The sequence below is a fragment of the Sciurus carolinensis genome, chromosome 15 (genome assembly GCF_902686445.1).
Source record: "Sciurus carolinensis chromosome 15, mSciCar1.2, whole genome shotgun sequence".
NCBI classification, from domain to species: domain Eukaryota; kingdom Metazoa; phylum Chordata; class Mammalia; order Rodentia; family Sciuridae; genus Sciurus; species Sciurus carolinensis.
Genome location: NC_062227.1, coordinates 14,942,328 through 14,959,826, shown reverse-complemented (window position 1 = coordinate 14,959,826; position 17,499 = coordinate 14,942,328). Strand labels below are relative to the sequence as shown.

General features: G+C 40.3%; 1 pseudogene; it reads right to left on the bottom strand.

Moving 5' to 3' along the window:
* Positions 1-424: 424 nt before the first annotated feature.
* Positions 425-1,303, bottom strand: LOC124965557 (calumenin-like; annotated as a pseudogene).
* Positions 1,304-17,499: the final 16,196 nt, after the last annotated feature.

Sequence of the window (17,499 nt, the reverse complement as noted above, 5' to 3'; positions counted from 1 at the left end):
TTCTCTCAACATTTCATATTGATCTCAGGCTTAAAATATGTGAGAATCACAAAAATTATATAAGGGGTTGAGAAAGACTAAAGAGCTAATTTTTGCCTACAAGTGTGGGTTGAGGATCTTGATCCTTCTTGTCATACTCCCAATAGAGAACAAATACATAAACAAACACACCATGTTATACATTATACAAAGTGTAAATCTACAAACACAGGCGTACTAATTAGAGTTGCTCCTCAGAAGCACAGTTCCCTCCAATCCCTTAGAGAAGAGGAGGAATGTGGACGGGATGATTTTCATTATGTCATATGCCTTTTCATGTCTTAAAAAGTCTGTAATAACAGCCTCAGTAGTGCAATTTCATGTGAAAACAAAAGTTGTAAAAATAAATTACTTTTGAAGAAACATGGGTTCCTCTGTCTGCAGCTCAGAATTCATAATGGCATACTAAGGTCTCCTGAAAATCTGTGGCCTGGCTGCCCAAATCATACTTGTTGACAATCTCCGCCTCTGTATGGTCATAGTCTGAGGGAAGTATCCACTCTTTGGTTTCTTCCTTGTCCATCTTCCCATCATGGTTCTTATCTCGAAACTGAACAAACTGCTCTTACTCTGTCTTCACCCATTCTGGCTCATTTGCATTTCCATCATGGCTGTACATGTCACCAATATACTCTTCTAGATCAATGAAACCATTAGCATTCTAATCTATATCCTTCACTATTTCCTGCACTACTAAGTCATTCATATGGTCATATTCCTCAGGGTGCAGGAAAGCTGTGAATTCTTCCTTTGAGGCAATAAGGTCCCCATCTTTGTCTGCCATCTTAAACCTTTGCTCATCTGTAACCATAATGTTTTACACTTAAATCCACCATCAGGGTCTGGATCATTAAAATGTAGCCAAAGGTGGCATTTTTCTATTCTTCCCAGAAAATGAGGCCATCCTCATTGAGGTCATGCCCCTTCCACTGTTGCTCTACATGCTTGTAAATACAGCACTTTGGAGCAAATTTAATCCAATCTTTGAGCTCATCCACAGTGACAAACCTGTCCTTGCTGCCACCTATTTTACTTACAATCTTTCCAAGCATTTCCATGCTCTCTTCTGATGTCAGTTGATCAAAGGTCTCTGCTTCTTCAGCACCCAAGGCATCATGATCACAATCAACCCTCTAGCATCATTGTGAACTTTGTTGCTGAATTGAGGTTCATGATGCACATGGTTCTTCTTTTCTGTGGGCTTCCTCAAGTTAAAGGCTGTGCACAGGGACAAGGACATATGGAACTGTCACAGGTTCATGACAATCAGAAATTTCTCTGCAGCCTCACAGCCCAGATTACCTTGCCCTGGTTCACCCACTGTCTCAGCTCACATGCTCAGGTCATCATTTTCATTTCTGACAAAGTCAAGAGATGTAATGCTATTTTGTTTGAATTAATATCCCTTAACTGGTTGTTCAGTTAGATATTGAAAGTATTAATGATAACTATTTTTATGACCATTATACATCTGAAATATCCAACAAACCACTGGAATATACAACCAGATGGCTATCTTCAAGGAAACTGTTATGTTAAATAAATTGTTAAGAAAAATCTATAAGTGAAATAGGTATGAGATTAAAAAAAGAATAAATAGAGTCGTGTCGTGGAGTGAGCTGGGGGGTGAGCCAGGTTGCTTACATCATGGAGGTAAGTGGCGGGCAGATAACCCGCCTAGCCAGCAGGCCAAGGACAGACTTCATAACTGAGCGATCCCGCCTGAAACCTGCACCTAGGTCAGTGCCATCACTGGTTGGTCGCAGTCATGGAGCAAGCTGGGGCAAGAGCCAGGCCGCCTACATCACGGAGGTAAGCAGCAGGCAGATAACCCACCCTGCCAGCAGGTCAAGAACAGATGTCATAACTGAGCGACCCCGCCTGAACACTGCACCTAGGTCAGTGGCATCACTGGTTGGTCCTAGTCCTGGAAGGAGCTGACATCCAGTCAGGTCTACTGCATCCTAGAGGTAGCAGGCAGGCACCCCACCCGCCTGCTTTGTGGACCAGGGCAGCAAGTAGCCAACCCGCCCAATCACCAGGCCGAATACAGACGCCACCACTGAAAAACCTGCCCGAACACCACGTAGAGGTTTGTCACCATCACGGAGTTAGCCAGAGGCTTCTTTATAGGCTGGTGCAAGCATTCTGAATTACTCCTGAGGGTGTGGCCATCATCATTGGAAGGGTAACTACCTTCCTGAAACACCTACAGGAGCTAGAAGACCTTTGACGACCCAGGAGCCAAGAAGAGGAGGTACTGAGAGACTCAGAACCAACTCAGAGCCAGAGGGAATATACCCTACCTGAAGGCCACCACCCATAGAAGGCCAGCTTACTAGTGGAGCACTGCATTATCAAGTTCCTCCAAGACTTCAGGCTACTGAAGGGTAAGAGGTGAGTTACTGCAAATCTACAGAGACAATATTAGTCAATAGAGGTAATCTGCAATATCCCAGAGGTTCACTAATACAGGGGTAGATATCTGAACAATATGAGAAGTCAAGGGAATAAAATGTCCCAAACAAACCTAAATGGTATAGCAATAATATCCAATGACAGCATTTTAGAAGAAGTGACACAAAGGGAGTTCAGAATGCACCTAATCAAAATGATCAGGGAAGCAAACGAGGAGATGAAAGAGCAAATGCAGGCACTGAAGGAAGAGATAAAAGGGCAAAGGCAGCATTGAATGATGGCACAAATCGACAGTTAAAAGAGCAAATACAGGAAGCAAAAGATAATTTCAATAAATTTCAATAAAGAGTTAGATATATTGAAAAAAAAAACAAACAGAAATTCTTCAAATGAAGGAAACAATAAACCAAATTAAAAACTCCATAGAAAGCATAACAAATAGGAGAGAACACCTGGAAAACAGAGCCTCATATATTGAAGAAAAAATATTTAATCTTGAAAACAAAGCTGACCAAACAGAGAAGACAGTAAGAAATCATGAATAGAATATACAAGAACTATGGGATATCATGAAAAGGCCAAATTTAAGAATTATCTGGATTGAGGAAGGCTTAGAGAAAAAAACCAAAGGAATGAACAATCTATTCAATGAAATAATATCAGAAAGATTCCCAAATCTGAAGAATGAAATGGAAAATCAAGTTCAAGAGGCTTATAGGACTCCAAATACACAAAATTACAACAGACCCACACCAAGGAACATTATAATGAAAATACCTAACATACAAAATAAAGAGAAAATTTTAAAGGCTGCAAGAGAAAATAATCTAATTACATTCGGGGAAAGCATACAGATATCAGCAGATTTTTCAATCCAGACCCTAAAAGCTAGAAGGGCCTGGAACAACGTTTTTAAAGCTCTGAAAGAAAATGGATGCCAACCAAGAATCTTATACCCATCAAAACTTACCTTCAGGTCTGATGATGAAAGAAAATCCTTCCAGGATAAACAAAAGCTAAAAGACTTTACAACAACAATGGCAGCTCTACAGAACATTCTCAGCAAAATATTCCAGAAGGAAGAGATGAAAACCAATGATGTAAATCAGGAAAGGGAGGAACTACCCTAAAGGAACAACCAGATAAAGGAGAAATCAAGTCATGTCAAAAAAAAAAAAAAGAAAAAAACATGAGTCAAATGACCTGAAATACAATATCTCAATAATAACCCTGAATGTTAATGGCCTGAACTCATCAATCGAAAGACACAGACTGGCAGATTGGATTAAAAAGAAAGATCCAAAAATTTTCTGCCTGCAAGAGACTCATCTCATAGAAAGAGATTCCCATAGACTAAAGGTGAAAAGATGGGGGAAAACATACCATGCACATGGACACAGCAAAAAAGCTGGAGTATCTATCCTCATTTCAGATAATGTGGACTTCAAGCCAAAGATAGTCAGAAGGGATAAAGAAAAACATTTCATACTGCTTAAGGGAAGAATAAATCAGCAAGACATAACAATCATAAATATCTATGCCCCAAACAATGGCTCATCCATGTACGTCAAACAAATCCTTCACAATTCCAGAAATCAAATACACCACAACACAATAATACTAGGTGATTTTAACACAACTCTGTAACCACTGGACAGATCCTCGAAACAAAAATTGAACAAAGAAACCATAGATCTCAATAACACAATAATTTAGACTTCACGGATATTTATAGAATATACTATTGAGGGCCGTCTTGGACAAGATGGTGCCTGGCAGTGAGCCAAAGGGCACTGGATATGAAAATGAGGAAGTACCCAAAAAGGTTGCTTGCCTACTAGTTCCTTGGAGACTTATGACGTGTTGACACCAGGCTCTAGGATTGGCTATCTAATATCATGCCGCGCGTGGACAATTCGTGATTTATATAGTGCTATGCTGACATTCCTCTGCATGCTCTCCTGTGTGAGAGAAAGCTTTGCTATAATTGGCTGATAAGATAGGAGCCCGGGGGAGGAGAGAGGGAGAGGGAAGAAGAAGGGAAATAGTGGCAGAACAAAGGAGGCAGAAAACAGGGAGGACGCAATAAATCTGGTCAACTAAAGATTGGTGGTGTCTCCTTTCTCCACGCTGGTTCTGCTGGACGGAACAAGTGGTGGCCCAGACGGGGAGTTTCTTCCTCCTTCTGCGTCCTCCCACGTATGTAACTTAAGGTAAGCTATAGGAAAACTAAGTAACTTTAGGTAAACTATAGGAAAACTGTAGGATAACCTCGGTAAAGTGAGGCCACATAACCCTAGTAAAGGGAGTCAATATAACCCCGGTAAAGGGAGGCCACATAACCCCGGTGAAGGGAGTCTGCATAGCCCCGGTAAAGGGAGGTCTCGTAACTCCAGGATGGGGTCACAAGTGTCTAGAAATCAAATGATAGGAATCATACAAGATGTACTTAAGGTTAATGGAACTGCCGTAAAATGATGCCATCATGCCCAGCTCTGTTACAGTAGTAACAGCACATGTAACTACACTGACCAAGGTTAGTCCTTGGTTTTTGGAAGAGGGAGTCCTAAATATTCCACAATGGGAACATGATAAAGAAGATCTTATTAAAGCAGAAAAACAATCCCTGTTACCTAGAGGTACTTTTCCCATGTGGCAGCTCATTAAGGAATGCCTAACATCTAAAAAAGGTAAAATAATAACTTTAGTATAAAAGGAAATATGTGTCTGGAATAAAGAAACAACTAAGTGTAACTTCTCATAAAGAGGAAGAAGAGGAGAAGGGGCTTACTGGGGAGGAATTAGAAAGAGCATCAAGGACACAGTAGCCCCCATCAGTTATATCGGGAAGGAATACCAATCACTTCCTAGAGGCAGCAGCTCCCCCACAAGCAGCCTACCCCCTATATCCCCTAAAGTACCCTTGGGAGGAGTTATCTCATGCTATAAATCAGATGGCTTTTTCACCGTGGGGAGAAGAAACCCCCCTTAAGGAAACCTCAGCAGTCCCACAATTCTTCCCTGTACTAGAGGACCAAAGTAGACAAGATTCCACCAACCTCTGGATTTCAAAACAGTAAAAAATTTTAAGGAGGCAGTGGCTACATACGGTCCACAGGTCCCATTTACAATTAGAATGTTGGAATCAGTAGCGGGGCTGAATCTACTGCCGGAAGATTGGAAAAGGCTATGTAAAGCTGTGCTATCAGGGGGGCAGTACTTAGTGTGGAAAACTGCATGGCAGGAAGCCTCATTAGAAATGGCACGCCGTAACGCTACCGCAGGCTTTCCCTAACAAAATGTAGAAATGCTAACAGGAGAAGGAAACTATGAAGGTATTCAACAGCAGATTATTTAGGATCCTGGGGTGTACGCACAAATTGCTGCTGCTGCCACTAACAACTGGAAGTTAATTCAAGGGTCAGGAGATTTACAGGGGCAGTTGTCTAAGGTGATTCAGGGGAGTAACGAATCATTCGCAGATTTTGTTGATAGACTAATCCAATCGGCTGCTAGAGTATTTGGGGATTCAGAACAAGTTATGACCTTAATAAAACAATTAGCTTATGAGCAAGCAAATAGATGGTATAAAGTGTCGGGGTTTCGGCCGGACCCCTGGCCCTAGGTGTGGCAAGGCTAAGATGGCGCCTGGCAGTGAGCCAGAGCAGTTAACTTTTGCACAAACAACTGACATTATATTGAGGAAGTTCCAGGGATTGGCTAAGCTCCCTGATGGACAGTACAGGTCCACTATATGCCTGCCTTTGCTGCCTGTATCTGTTATGCTCTCCCCTCGTGCGAAAATGCTGATTGGTTACAAGTACTGTATATATTGGAGTGTAAGTTCCTCAAAGAGGGAAAACAAAGAAAGAACTAAGAGAAAGTAAGCGCGCAAAATAAAGAGCTCATAAAAAAGAACCAGGTTTGCGTCTCGTCTCTCTGCGGGCAGGGAGCGCGACAAGTGGTGCCGAAACCCGGGAACCAAAGAACAATAATTTTTCACAGACAAGGGTAAGTTAAGTGGTAAGTAATAAAGTAATAAAGTAATAAAGTAAGTAAGGCTATAAGCCGGTAATGAAAAAGTACATTTAGGCTAAAAAGCCCGGTCATTAAAAGGCAGGAGGACTGCCCGGTCATTAAAAGGCAGGAGGACTGCCCGGTCATTAAAAGGCAGGAGGACTGCCCGGTCATTAAAAGGCAGGAGGACTGCCCGGTCATATTTATGTTTGTTTTTACTGTTGTCTCCCCCTGTCTATGAAGTGGTGTGTAATATTGAGAGTGGTTAGCATTACTCCTGTATGTGTGGTCTGTTCATGTAATAGTGTTGAGTCTCTCAGCGGCAAGATTTTTACAATATGGGGAACAAAATGTCCAAGGTAAAAATGGAACAACCCCTTAGGGAATTATTAAGGAACCATGGAACGCCCCTAAAGAAAAAAACAGCTCAAACGTTCCTTGATACCATAAAAAAGGTCTCTCCGTGGTTTTTAGATAAAGGGTTGTTAAATATATTCCTCAGTGGAAGCACCTGGGAGAGGATCTACACATAACAAAAAAGCCAAAGCTGTTACCTGTTGGAACTTTAGCCATTTGGTCCCTGATTAAATCTTGCTTACAACATAAAGATAAACAAAATCTAAAGGGACCCCTGGAAGAGGGAAGTCAGGTTTTAGAAGAGATTAAAGAGAAACGGTTCTGTTCTCAGAACTCAGAAAGAAATAATAACTCAGAAGGGGAAGATTCAAAAGAGGAACTTTCAGGGGAGGAGCTAGAAAGGACATTTGGGAAGCTAACAATGCAGTCTAAGTGCCCTATTAATGATGACATTGACACCAGTGAAGACTCGAGACCTGTGGGCAATAGTTAAAAAATACTCTTTTGTGGAGCCTCTGACTGAGGGCAGTCAGGTTTTGGAGAAAATATAAGAGAAAAGGTCTAAAACATCAAAAAGGGCGTCAATAAGATCAGGGACAAACAAAAATAAAAATGAAAGTGGGTGTAAGGAACAACTTGTTAGAAAGAGGGAAATCAGCTTAGGGGAGGGTCCCCCTAGGCAGAGAGCTCAGCAGCTCCATTCCTTAAAAGTAGTAAAAAATAATGTTTTGTGATTTTCTGCATTCAAACCTAACCTGATTTCTCAACCAGGAAAAAAAGGGTTAAAAAGTCCTGGGTGATCCTCCCTCCCCCTGCCACTTTGGAATGCAACTACAGCGTCTCAAGGAGAAAAGGGGGGTAACCTAAAGATAAGAAGAAAAGAAGAAAAAAAAAGTGTCCATTTTAAACTCCTGGGCCGCTGCACAAAACTAACTTATTCTTCAGGATTCTTGTTTTGTTTTTTCTTTAATGCTGTATTTTTGAGCTCATAATTTGGATCCTGCATACCTAGGTTAATGATTTTTTTTTCTTTTTGATCAGTTCTATTTTTTATTCAACTGAAGTTTTTTAAACAGCTGTTTCATTACAATGAACATTTACCTATAAAGTTACAAGGCCTTTAATTTTGTGTTATATGTTATGTTGTGCTGTCTAATGTCATGTTTTGTCTGCGTCAAAACTGAGAGCTCTTAATATTAAAATTTAAAATAGATCCAAATACTTTTATTCACGTGATTTAAAAGGGTTCAATTTAAATTGGGTAAACTAATAAAAGTAAAATAATTTTAAAAATAACTTGCAAGTTTCCAGGTGGTCAAACTAATGAAATGTTAATGTTAAACAATGTCTAATATCAATTGCTTCTAGGACTTTTCTTCAGCAGGAAAGAGGCAACGGATCCTGTTCAGGACACTTGTCTGATATCTTGGTTTTTATAAAATAAATAATTTGGAGTTAACATGTATGGGATTACTCAAATGTGTTTGTAGAGACGTCTGGTTAATTTACAAAGTTGAAATGCTAATTGTTAAATAACATCAAGTACCTTTAACTCCTTAAATTACATGGGGTAACATACTTAAACATTATTGGTGTTTTCATAGGTTGGTAAATAAAAAGGGTTTAAACTTGCTTTGTGTCATCACTAAACTAAAAACAAGGTTACTAAAAGTTATATCCTAACAAGTGGAATTCTATATATAAAGGGCCCCAAAAGTTTCAACTGTGTTTCAATTAAGAGTACTATAAACAACAAAATATTTAATCTTATTAAAATAGGGTGATTTATCTAAATTCAGAAATTTCATAAGAGTTGTTTCAGAATGTGAACAAAAAGGGGTCAACAAATAGGGAAGAGAAAATAAAAGGTTCTGGGTTTAAAAATGTATTTAATAAAAAGAAAAAGAAAATGTTTCTGGATAAAAAAGTCTGTGTGTAACAAAGGTCAAGTTTCAACAAGTCTGTGTGTAACTAAGTTGGTGGTGTGTATGTAAAACAGCTAAAGCTATTTAAGGTTTTTCCTAAGGTGAAATACTAATGTTCTGATATAAGCCAAAGTTTAATCTATATGGTAAAATGACATGGTAATATAACAAAGTTTTCTTAAAAACACCAATTCATTCTTAACTTTGTGTCTCTTAAGTTTTATTCTTTAAAACAATTGTCTTAAAAATAGGGGTTTATACAATTATGGTTAAACAACTGTTAAAGATTGTACTACATTATAAAGTCTAAATTTTTCTTTAAAAACTAAAATTGGTAAGAACCAATTCCTCACTAAAATTAAAACAACTCTAACCACAGATGTACCTTATAACCCACAAAAACAAGGTATTGTTGAACATACACATCTCACCCTCAAAAATGTTCTTTATAAACAAAAAGGGGGAATAGAGGAGACCTTCAGGTCCCCTAAAGATAAACTTTCTCTTTGTCTCTTTGTTTGGGTTTTTTTTTAACTCTGGGTAATAAGGGTAACTCGGTGCTTTACTGGAGCTGCGGCTCAGTTTGTGTGTTTCCAGGGAATAAACTAACTTACTACCTCTTTTTAGTCTCTTAGGAGGAACAGTTCAACTATGTAACAAAACAACTGCTTCTCTCAATTGTACTTCAGATTTGTGCTATCCCTCAATGTTAAAATGCTTCTAGGTTCCTGCTGGCAGACTTATGTGTGTTCCTACCAGTCCCAGTCTCTGTTACAGATGCAAAATTGCCAGTGTTACTATTAAAAAACAGGAGAGAATTTGACATCACAGCAACTATGGTCACTGCAATAGTGGTTTCTGCAACAGCAGCACTAGCAACTGCCATACCTACAGCAACAGCAGTCAATCACTTGGCCGAAAATACAGCTGCAGCCTTACAGACTAAAGAGACCCTAAACCAACATCTAACAGCAGGCATACTCCTTATGAACCAGCGAGTGGACTTACTTCAAGAACAAATGGACATTTTACAGGAACTGTTAAACGTGGGATGTATTTATCATCTGGCAGGACTGTGCGTTACACCTGTAGCTTACCATAACTTCAGCTATGCAGCAAACTTGTCTAGAATCTTGTCTGCTCAGCTACAAACAAACTGGTCTTACGAATTTGATAATCTTACTGCTATTCTTAGATCTCAAATTGTTAGTCTCAATGCTACTAGAGTTAATGTAGCCCCTATGTCTGAAGTGCTAAGTTGGCTATCCTCTTCTTTCAGTTTTGTAAAACTATGGGCAGGTATGGGAGCCTTTTGTATGTTCATGGTTGTTGCTGTTGTCTTCCTCACCCGCTTTATCATGCACATGCGCCGAGATCAAGTTAGAGATCGTATCATCTTCCATCAGGCCATGGCTGCCCTAGAGGCCGACAGCTCCCCACAAGTGTGGCTCGCGAGGCTGGACCATTGACCAGACGGGTAAGGTAGTAGGTAACGCCGTACCAACCTAAGACAGGAGCTGTAGCATGCTCTACAGTTATCCGATGACGGGTAAGGACGGTAGTTGACCACTCCGCCTAAGACAGGCTTGGTCCCGAGCTTTTCTTTTAAAAGAAAAAAGGGGGAACTGTCGGGGTTTCGGCCGGACCCCTGGCCCTAGGTGTGGCAAGGCTAAGATGGCGCCTGGCAGTGAGCCAGAGCAGTTAACTTTTGCACAAACAACTGACATTATATTGAGGAAGTTCCAGGGATTGGCTAAGCTCCCTGATGGACAGTACAGGTCCACTATATGCCTGCCTTTGCTGCCTGTATCTGTTATGCTCTCCCCTCGTGCGAAAATGCTGATTGGTTACAAGTACTGTATATATTGGAGTGTAAGTTCCTCAAAGAGGGAAAACAAAGAAAGAACTAAGAGAAAGTAAGCGCGCAAAATAAAGAGCTCATAAAAAAGAACCAGGTTTGCGTCTCGTCTCTCTGCGGGCAGGGAGCGCGACAATAAAGAAGCTATAAGACCATGGAAAAATAAAGATTTAAGTACATATATAAAGGTCTGCAGGGATATCAATGATGCAGTCATTACAGGACAAGTAATAGTTGTTGCTCTTCATGGGCCAAATCAGGGGCAATCAAGAGCTAAAGGAATAATATGTTTAAGTGTGGGCAAGAAGGGCACTTCAGAAGAGACTACCCTGAAGGGCCCACAGGATTAAAGCCCAGGGGAATACCTAAGACTAGAGAATAGCAAGGGACAAATCAAACTGCCCCAGGTCTATGTCCCCGGTGCTGGAAAGAAGGCACTGGGCGAGATTTTGTACATCAAGATTTGACATAAAGAGAAATCCTCTTCCTACCCAGTCAAAAAACGGCCAGGGGGGGCCCAACCCGGGGCCCTCAAATATACAGGGCCTTTCAGAATCCCATAGTCCAGATACCCACTCACAATCCTTTCCAACTATCTCCTCGTTGTCCCAAGGAACATCAGGGAGCGGGAGATTGGACCTCTGTGCCTCTGCCCGACTCGTTCTAACCCCAGAGATGGGAGTACAAGTGGTCCCCACGGGCATACATGGACCACTCCCTGAGGGCACAGTAGGATTATTGTTGGAGCAGAGTTCCACAACTCTGTCAGGATTACAAGTATTTCCAGGAGTCATTGATTCTGATTATACTGGGGAAATAAAGATTATGTTATCCTCCCCTCAAGGGGTATCTGTTGTTTCTCCAGGAGAGAAAATAGCCCAAACATTGATATTGCCTGGCCATCATGGGACGTTTCCCAGTTCACAAAGGACTGGAGGAGACAACAGGTTTGGATCCGCAGGATCGGGTGTCTTTTGGGCACAATCAACAAAAAATAGACCCATACTTAAATTGAAAGTTAATGGTACTCCCATAGAGGGTCTAAAGGACACAGGTGCTGACATCTCTATTATAAGACAGAAGGATTGGAACTAATCATGGCCTGTTACAGCATCCAGTACTACCTTACAGGGACTTGGATTTGCCCAAACCCCATTACAAAGTTCAGCTGTATTATCTTGGGAGGACCCTGATGGGAAAGGGGGACATTCCAACCTTATGTATTAGCTCACCTGCCTGTCACTCTTTGGGGAAGAGACATTTTAACACAGATGGATGTTGTCATTTCTTCCTCAGTTGAACAAAATATTTCCTGTCTAAACCCAACCGTTTTACCAGTCATAGTGGGACAAGGTTATATCCCTGGAAAAGGACTAGGCAAGAATCTACAAGGTATGACCTTCCCCATTCAAGCAGAAGGACAAACAGGGACTAAGGGGCTGGGTTTTCTGGAGGGGCCACTGAACCATTAAAGATAACATGGAAATCCAATAATCCTATCTGGGTCCCCCAGTGGCCCCTTTCTAAAGAAAACATAGAGGCGGCCCAGGAAATAGTTAATCAACAATTGAAGGAAAATCATATCATTCCTTCCACTTCCCCTTGGAATACACCCATTTTTGTCATAAAAAAAAAAGTCTGGAAAATGGCAACTCTTGCAAGATCTGAGTCATAAATTCCAGTATACGGATTTGGGGCCCGGTGTAACTGGGTCTCCCCTCGTTAGCTGCTGTTCCAGAACATTATCATATCATCTCTATAGATATAAAAGATTGTTTCTTTTCCATTTCCATCCCGAGGATGGCCGTCGATTTGCCTTTTCCATTCCCTCTTTGAATAATGAAGGGCCTAATACTAGATACCAATGAATGGTCCTTCCCCAGGGAATGGCAAATAGTCCCACTATGTGTCAAATATATGTTGGCCAGGCTATATCACAGATTAGATAAAATTATAAAGGACTTTATTGTCTCCATTATATGGATGATATTCTTTTGGCTCATAAGGAACAGGAGACCTTATTAGGGGTATTTGATGATATTATCAAAACCCTAAAAAAATGGGGATTACATGTGGTCCCAGAAAAGGTGCAAACCCACAGCCCTATTACCTTTCTAGGACATCAAATATTAGATACCTATGTTAGGCCACAAAAAATTAAATTAGCCACAGGAAAGCTTAAGACTCTAAATGATTTCCAAAAATTATTAGGTGATATAAATTGGGTAAGACCAAATTTGGGAATCACCACTGGTCAACTTAAGCCTCTGTTTGATAGACTCCAAGGAGATTCAGACCCTACATCCCCCAGAAATTTAACTCCTAAAGATAGAAAAGCCTTAAGGTTAGTAAAACAAGCTTTAGAAAATGCTCATAGTGATAGAGTTGATCTATCCTTGCCTTTTAGCCTCATAGTGTTAGATTCTAAATATACTCCTACAGGTCTGGTATGGCAAACTGGACCCCTGATATGGATCCATTTGCCAGTATCCCCCAAATATGTTGTTTCCCCATATCCTGTGATGGTAGCAAATCTAGTTACATTAGGACTTAAGACAGCCCTTCGAGTTTTTGGAGTTCATCCTCAGACAGTTATTGTCCCGTTCTCAGCAAAACAGATTGAAATACTAGTTAACAGTAATGAAGATTGGGCAATTTATTGTTCCACCATGGCCACATTGGATAATCACTTGCCAAGTTCACCTATTGTCAGCTTCTTCAAAAGACATCCTGTTATTTTCCCTCAGGTTGTTAAGGCTCAACCTATCCCAGCAGTAAATACAATCTTTACAGATGGTTCCTCCTCTGGCACAGCTACAGTAGTTTCTGATAAAGTACAGACTATTATTACTTCTCATAAAAGTCTGCTCAAAAAACTGAACTGGAAGCATTTATAACTGCCTTACAAACATTTCCTGAGAAACCTTTAAATATTTATACTGACAGTCTCTATATTACCCAGCTTGTGCCCCAACTTGAGACAGCTGGACCTATTAGTCCTCAATCTACCTTACAACAATGCTTTTATCAAGTACAAACTCTACTGTGGGCTCGCAAAGAACCTTAATATAGAGGCCATATCAGAGCACATTCAGGCTTACCTGGGCCTTTAGCTCAAGGAAATTCTACTGCAGACTCAGCTACTCGAGATCCTCATGTGTTTAACATTGTACAAAAATCAATTAATTTCCATAAAGATTTTCATGTCAATGCTACTATTCTCAAAATAAAATATAACATTACAAAATAACAAGCCAGAATTGTAAAACAGTGTCCTGCGTGTGTGCCTCATTTATCTGTTCCTCATTTTGGAGTCAATCCTAGAGGACTCCTTCCAAATCATCTATAGCAGATGGATGTCACCCATATCCCTGAATTTGGTACTTTTTAAGATTTGTACTTGTAACTGTAGATACCTATTCAGGATATATATTTGCTACCACCCATACAGGGGAAAAGACAAAAGATGTAATCAGTCATTGCCTTCAAGCCTTTGCTACTATGGTAAGGCCAAAATCATTTAAAACAGATAATGGGACTGCATATACTTCTTCATTTCAACAGTTTTGCTCAAAGTTTACTACCTATCATTCTACAGGATTGCCCTACAATCCACAAGGACAAGCCATCGTGGAAAGGGCTAATCAAACATTTGAAAGTCTGCTTAACTAAACAAAAAGGGGGAATAGGGGCATTAGCTCCTCCCAAGAACAGACATAACATTGCTTTATTCACCCTCAATTTTTTAACTTTGGATGCTATGTGCTGTACTGCGCCTGATAGACTTTTTAGTGAAAAGTCTAGTGGCCATCCACAAGCAATGTGGAAGGACATCTTGACTGGGTCCTGGAAAGGACCTGACCAAATATTAATTTGGGGGAGAGGATCTGTTTGTGTTTTTCCTCAGGATCAACAACAACCTATCTGTGTCCTGGGCACTTGGTAAGAACTATCCATAAGAAAGAAAATGGCACCGAAACACAAAATGATGGTGATGGTGGTAAGCCTGCTGTTGTTAGCTCTTCTTAAAACTTTTGGGGATATATCACTCATGGCACACAAATTTTCCCTCAATTATTTCCTAGTACAGAACTTCTAGGATTTCCTTACCTACCAGCTGATTCCACTGTAAACCCACTTATTACTAGTCTAAACTTCAAGTTAAGAGATAGTCTTTGCTTTCTCTGGTTAGCCACCTCAGAAACTGCCATAATACAGGGAGGCAATCTCTCTCTCATTCATTAAAGGTACAGTCTAAAACAAAACTAATAAAGGGAAGTAATACACCTGTTTGTAGTTATACAGGGTGCGAGGCCAATTACTCTTCCTTTTATCAGGTTTTCCCCCCTACTCCCGTATGTGTCACATCTCCGTTTGTGTTCATTCTAAGAGTTCTAAGTTTGATATTAACATTACTAATAACAATGATAAGGATACTGAGGTCCTTAACTGTGTTATGTGTTAAGAGTGTTATGTGTTATGTGTTAAGAGTGTTATGTGTCTAGTTGTTGGGATGCTTCACTATTTCGTCTGGCTGTGATTGCCAGGATTCCAAAATTCATTCCAGTCCCAGTGACCTTAATTCATAGTGAGTGGAATTTCCTATCCATGAAAGCAAAACGAGATTTTGGTATCTCAGTCATTATACTCTTTGCTGTTGCTGCGGCGGCTGCTGCGGCTGCTGCCACTGCTGCTGGACTTGCCCTAGGAACTGCTATTCCTACTGCTCACGCACTCAACAATCTGTCACAAGCCACTGCCGAAGAATTGACAGCCCAGGAAAACATCAATGTGCATCTCGCCATGGGAATTCTGATTCTAAACCAAAGAGTGGAGTTACTACAAGAATAAGTGGACATGTTGACTGTTACCGCACAGACGAGCTGTCTAGTGCATGCCCAAGCACTATGCATTACCCCGATACCCTATTCTCATATTACTGCTGCTGCCAATCTGTCCAAACAGCTTGGTAGCATGCTTAATGGGACATGGACTAAAGAGTTTACTAATTTGACTACCCTATTGAGAAATTCTATATTTGTGGTAAATAGTACTCAGATCAAGGTCCTGGGTATGCCAGAAGCCATTGGTTTCTTACAGTCAGCGTTACAATTTGGTAAACAATGAATGGGAAGTTTTGTTATGATGGGATTGTTGTTATTGCTGTTATTATTGCTGCTCAGATATCTGTTGTCACTAAGGAGTCATCAAAGACAGCAAGCCTTAGTGGTACAGCAAGCCCTTATGGCCATGGACCAAGGCTCTAATCCTCAGATTTAGCTCTCCCAATTACAGGACTGGTAGTCAATGATGGGTAAGCACAGGGTGGCCTTTATACCAACCTAAGACAGGGATCAAAGCATGCCAACAGCTCTTTGACTCCCAATGATGGATAAGGATAAAGTCTGACTCTGGCACCTAAGACAGGCACAGTCGCTGTCCTTTTTTGAGGGCCGTCTTGGACAAGATGGCACCTGGCAGTGAGCCAAAGGGCACTGGATATGAAAATGAGGAAGTACCCAAAAAGGTTGCTTGCCTACTAGTTCCTTGGAGACTTATGACGTGTTGACGCCAGGCTCTAGGAATGGCTATCTAATATCATGCCACGCGTGGACAACACGTGATTCATATAGTGCTATGCTGACATTCCTCTGCATGCTCTCCTGTGTGAGAGAAAGCTTTGCTATAATTGGCTGATAAGATAGGAGCCCGGGGGAGGAGAGAGGGAGAGGGAAGAAGAAGGGAGATAGTGGCAGAACAAAGGAGGCAGAAAAACAGGGAGGACGCAATAAATCTGGTCAACAAAAGATTGGTAGTGTCTCCTTTCTCCGCGCCGGTTCTACTGGACGGAACAATATACCATCCAACAAAGAGTGAATACATTTTCTTCTCAGCAGCACATGGATCTTTCTCTGAAATAGACCATAATTTATGCCACAAAGCTACTGTTAGCAAATACAAGAAGATAGAGTTGCTACCTTGTATTATATCAGATCATAATGGACTGAAATTAGAAATAAATAACAGAGTAAAAAACAGAAAGTACTCCAACACCTGGAGAATAAATAATACACAATTATAAGATGGATAACAGAAGACATCAGGAAGGAAATTAAAAAATTCTTAGAGGTAAATGAGAACAAAGAAACATCATATCAAAATCTCTGGGACACTATGAAAACAGTAGATAGAGGAAAATTTATTTCATGGGGGTGCATTCAATAAAAGAAGAAAAAAAATCAACGAATAAACAACTTAACACTACAGCTCAAGGCCCTAGAGGAAGAAGAACAGAGAAACACCAAGAGTAGAAGAAGTCAGTAAATAGTTAAAATCAGAGCTGAAATCAACGAAATTGAAATAAAAGAAACAATAAAAAAATCCACTAAATAGTTGGTTCTTTGAAAAAATAAAAAAAAAATTGATAAACCCTTACACACACTAACAAAGAGAAGAAGAGAAAAAACACAAATTACTAAAATTCAGAATGAACAAGGAAATATCACAACAGACACGAGTGTAATACAAAACAAAATTAGAAGCTATTTTGAAAATCTATACTGCAACAAAACAGAAAATCTTGAAGACATCAACACGTTTCTAGAGACATATGAATTGCCTAAACTGAACGAGGAGGACATATACAATTTAAAGAGATCAATTTCAAGTAATGAAATAGAAGAAGTCATCAAAAGCCTACCAATAAAGAAAAGTCTGGGACCAGATGGGTTCTCAGCCGAGTTCTACAAAACCTTTAAAGAAGAGCTCATTCCAATACTTATCAAAGTATTTCATGAAATACAAAAGGGAGGAACCCTCCCAAACTCATTCTATGAAGCCAATATCACCCTGATACCTAAACCAGACAGAGACACATCTAGGAAA